At 38.6% G+C, this 5,087-nt stretch overlaps 1 long non-coding RNA gene across 1 annotated transcript; it reads left to right on the top strand.

Moving 5' to 3' along the window:
- Positions 1-3,924: 3,924 nt before the first annotated feature.
- Positions 3,925-4,678, top strand: LOC140954340 (uncharacterized). The gene is made up of 2 exons (XR_012167520.1): positions 3,925-4,378; positions 4,537-4,678. It is a non-coding gene; the product is annotated as an uncharacterized lncRNA (long non-coding RNA).
- Positions 4,679-5,087: the final 409 nt, after the last annotated feature.

Below are 5,087 nucleotides of genomic sequence, written 5' to 3'. Positions count from 1 at the left end.
CAAAAACTTGTATTTTTCTTGGATACAGTCTTTCACACCAGGGCTATAAATGTCTTGATTTAGCTTCAGGTAAATTATATGTTTCCCGTCATGTTATTTTTGATGAATCTTTGTTTCCTTATCAAAAAGACCCCTCACCATCTACTCTTTCCACACAAACTTCTCATTTACCCCCTTCCTTAAATCAAACGAGTATTCCTAACAATCAATTAGGATCCAATTCATGTTCCATTACTCCACCAATCACTCATCTCATTCCACTGCATCAGGGTCCTTTGAATATTCCGAATACTCTAACTTGTTCAGCTGGTCATCCTGCGCTAGTAAGGGACACTTCTCCGCGCTTCAATGTTATTGCAGAATCTCCCAGTGACAATCTGTTTCCACGCCGGATGATTACTAGATCCCAAACACAATCACTCAAGCCAAAGACCCTTTATGTTGGTATAGCACGGTACCCACTCCATCACTATTTCTTAACTAATCATGTTTCCTCTGATGCAGAACCTTCTTGCTTCTCAGAAGCTAACAAACATCGCCACTAGCGTGATGCAATGAACCTTGAGTTCAACGCCCTTATAACCAATGGCACATGGGATCTTGTCTCTCCTACACAAGGTATAAACATTGTTGGAAGTAAATGGGTGTTCCGTGTCAAACGCAATGCTAACGACAGTATTGAGCGTTTCAAAGCGCGACTAGTAGCCAAAGGTTACCATCAACAACCAGGTCTGGACTTCACGGAAACTTTTAGTCCAGTGGTTAAAGCAAATACTATACGCTTAGTATTATCTTTAGCAATTACACGTCAATGGACCATTCGTCAAATCGATATACAAAATGCATTCTTACATGGCCACCTTCAGGAGGAAGTTTATATGCAACAACCTCCAGGCTATGTTCATCCTGACTTTCCTCATCATGTGTGCCGTCTTAAGAAGAGCTTATATGGTCTTAAACAAGCACCGCAAGCCTGGTTTTCTCACCTAACAGAAATATTGCAGCAGCTGGGATTTGTTGGTTCTAAAGCAGATACATCTTTATTCACACTTCATCAGCCCACCTTCTCTATCTTCATCCTTATATATGTTGATGATATAATCATCACTGGATCCTCTTCAATTGAAATTAATATCTTCATTTAGCGGCTTGGTGATGTATTTCTTGTCAAAGACTTAGGCATTCTGTCATATTTTCTTGGTGTGGAGGCACTGTTTGAGGGACCTGATCTCTTTCTCACTCAACGTAAGTATGTTGCCAACCTGTTACAGAAAGTTGATATGCATGAAGCCAAGCCATGTACAACTCCTATGAGTACAATGTGCAACATATCCAAGTTTGAAGGTGCCGATTTTTCTGATCCACAACTTTACAGAAGCACCGTTGGTGCTTTACATTACTTGGGTTTCACTCGCCCGGATATTGCTTTCGCAGTCCACCGTGTCAGCAAATTCATGCATCAACCTAAAGATCCACATTGGCAAGCTTTTAAAAGAATTCTTAGGTATCTCAAACATACGGTGGCTTATGGTCTTCATTTCACAAGTGTATCAAACCATTCTCTTCATGCATACAGTGATGCCAACTGGGCTGCCGATAAAGATGACAGACGTAGTATTGGAGCGTACTGTATTTTTCATGGATCTAATCTTATCAGTTGGAGTTGTAAACAGCAACAAACTGTTGCTCGCAGCAATACAGAATCCGAATACAAATCTTTGTCCAACACAACGGCTGAATTAAATTGGATACAATCCATTCTGCATGATCTACGGTTCCCTCTGCCAACCAGTCCACAGTTATGGTGTGATAATATTGGTGCAACATATTTGTCCTCTAATCCACTCTTCCATGCAAGAACTAAACATATTGAAATTGATTTTCACTATGTACGGGATCAAGTCTTGGCAAATAAACTTCAGGTCTCATTTCTCTCTACAAAGCAGCAACTTGCTGATTTATTAACAAAGCCATTGTCCTTTGCTCGTTTCCAGCTTCTACGTGCCAACCTTCATGTTCAAGATTTGCCCATTCGGTTGAGGGGGCGTATTGAAGATAAATCTGATTCTGTTGAAGATAAATCTGATCCTAAGATACACTTAGTCAAACCATGATAACTATCCCTATTATCTTGCAGCAACAACTCTGTTACAAGTGTGATTGTATTTTTGAGTTTTGAATAGCTAAAGTATAGGATACAGTTATAAACGTTTGTGCTTAATTAGACAATTATTGTACATACTGAACATTGAGGAAAACAAAGGATTATTTTTCATTCATCTGTATTTCTCTCTGTTTTGATTTAAGTTTGAGATTCTTCAGTATTAAAGCGTTTTTATGAAAAAATATGAGGATAAATTTTTTTAATTAAGAACTTATTTATATAAAAAATATCAAGTAAATATAAAGATCCAAATAACTTTCTTTTTAAACATGAAGGGACTAGAATGAATGACTAAGCATTTTTTTAGTGGGAAATAAATAAAATAAGCAGCAAAAAAAACCTAAAGGAAAATATGAAAATTCCCCAAGAAAACATAAGTACATTTTGAGATTAATATAATATTTGTTCAGTTTAGAGTTGGAATTTAATGACATTTTTGGGTACGACATCTTTTTGCGCCCTATTTGTACTCACTATTTCTACTCAAATGACATATGACATATGGTATGACGCCATTTAATGGTATGATGTCATTTGAGAATGTGGTTTATTTTATTAAAATTTAAAATTTTTTTATTAAAAATTAATTTTTTAATATATTTTTTATTGTTTTAATATGTTAATTTTAAAAATAATTTTTTAAAAATAAAAATATATTATTTTATTATATTTCAGTACAAAAAACATTTTAAAAAACAACTATAATTACACTCCAAACATGCCATTAAATAAAGGTGTTGGCAACAAAAACTTTGTTATCAATTGGATCTCTTTCTAATCTCACTTGAGACATGGATGGTACCCTGCACCCCTCTGCAGAAGACTCGGCCACCGGACGCTACTCCTCAGCTGCTAAAGGAGGAGCTGGTCTCGTCTTGCTCCTCCTTGCTATCTTAATTTATATACTCAAGAGACGCGGCTGCGCCTGGAAATCTGAGTGTAATGTTGGTGGTGATTCCAAGCCAATGGAAGGCCTCTGAAAGCCATGCACTTCCATGCTCAGAAATAAGTAAGTACGATGTAATTACAATCAAGCTGAACCCGATTAAGATTCATTCAAATGAGGTTCTTAAAATCTTCCAATATTGTTTCATTATTAATTGCAGGTCTTCTTCCTCTTCGTCAAGGTACCATGAAGACCACGTGGACATTACGTTTGCTAATTCTCTGTTAATTTTATGCTGTTGTTGCAGCATGAATACTTGCCTACACTGTTGGTATCTGCTTTATTGCTGCAGATAAATATCTGATCTGTTTTTTATAGTAGAAATTTCAAGATTGGACCATTTTAATTTGTAATTTATATATGTGTGTGAACACGCGTGTGTGAACAAGCGTGTGTGTGATGCCGTGATGGTGTGAAATCTTCAATTAAAATCGTCGAGGCAGATAAGGAATTGTGGGCTTTTTAAAAAAAAAAAAAATTAATTAACATGATGTACGAACCAGTTTTCTTTTAACCCTTTTACTTTCCTTAGAGAGTGGATTTCACTATTAGCAAATAAGTTTCTTATTTGCTGGGGCTTGCTATCGAAGCTTTCTTTTTATAGCCTCTTTAACGAAAAGAAAGTCGTCGATAAAACAATCACTCACCATGCACAGCAGTCACAGCCAAACTCTTTGTTAAATCGATCGCATATCCGACTCTATGTCAAACCCATGGTGCTTCGGTGTGCGTTGAGTGTCGGATCAGTGCCAACTCCATCTCAATCTCCTCTGCGAGTTGACGAGCGCGGTTTTTCTCGCCGCTATCCAGACTTTCTGCCTTCCGTTGCTTCCCTTTTGTTTTCGCGCGCCTTCCACCGCCGGTGGAGTTACTAGCGGCGTGGGCCTGGACGGTTGCGTTGATTGTTGTGATCGCTTGAGTTTATCGGAGCTGTCGCTTTTCGAGTTTTTTTTCCCGCTCCTGGCAGCTGGATCGTTTCGTCGTTAACGGCTATGCCTTGGTTTGGTGGTTCTGTTGGTAACTGGTTCAATAGCTATGTTGGTGCTGGGCTTGCCATGGCGGATTGCGCTGGGCGGTTGGGTTTTTGTTTTTTTTTTTTTTTTTTTTTTTGAGAGGGAGACGAGAATTGCAAGGGGAGATGGGTTGCGGTGGTGGTCCGTGGGTTTTGGCTTTGTTGAGTACAGAGGCATTAATATTCTATTGCAAAGAAAAAATAGCAATGGAGGAAGGGAGAGACAGAAGGAGATTAAAACTATCGACCTTGACTGGTAATTTTCTTAAATGGATCTTTGAATTAATTGTTTATCAGTACCTATATTGGTTGGTTAATAGTTCCTCCCCAGTGGAGGAGTGTTGTGTTGCAGTGATGGGGCATTCTAATATCTATGTTTTAATAACTGATTGGTTGAATGAGATGAATTGGCAGACTATGGAAAGGAGCAGGACATGGAAATCGAAGCATTGGAAGCCATGCTTATGGATGATGAATTTAGAGGTGCTCCTCCCTTTCTTATTTTTTCAAAGTAAACGGACCAATGATATGCAATGGCAGATATTCATTCTAGCGAGAGTGGCCTTGATACTTCCAACCGTCGCTTCAAAGTAAGTGTGTGTGTGTGTGAGGCATAAATCAAAGCTATTTCCCTCCTCAAATTTGGTAATGTTATCAATGCGATCTCTTTCTAATCTCACTTGAGACATTACTGATTTTTCCCCCTCTAATTAATCATTCCATTTTGTAGTTTTGAGTCATGGATGGTTACACCCTGCACCAGACTCGGCCACCGGAGGCTACTCCTCAGCTGCTAAAGGAGGAGTTGCTGGTGTCGTCATCACGCTCCTTACTATCGTCGTTTATGTATTCTTCCAGCGCCGAAACTGCCAAGTGAAGGTTGTTGGGGTGAGTGTTGTTGAAATGCAAGAAAGGAGCGTCCATGCTGGGAAACAAGTAGGTACCATACCATGTAATAAGAAGCT

Source organism: Populus alba, chromosome 12, assembly GCF_005239225.2.
Source record: "Populus alba chromosome 12, ASM523922v2, whole genome shotgun sequence".
Lineage (NCBI taxonomy): Eukaryota > Viridiplantae > Streptophyta > Magnoliopsida > Malpighiales > Salicaceae > Populus > Populus alba.
This window is presented reverse-complemented; position numbering and strand designations above follow the sequence as displayed.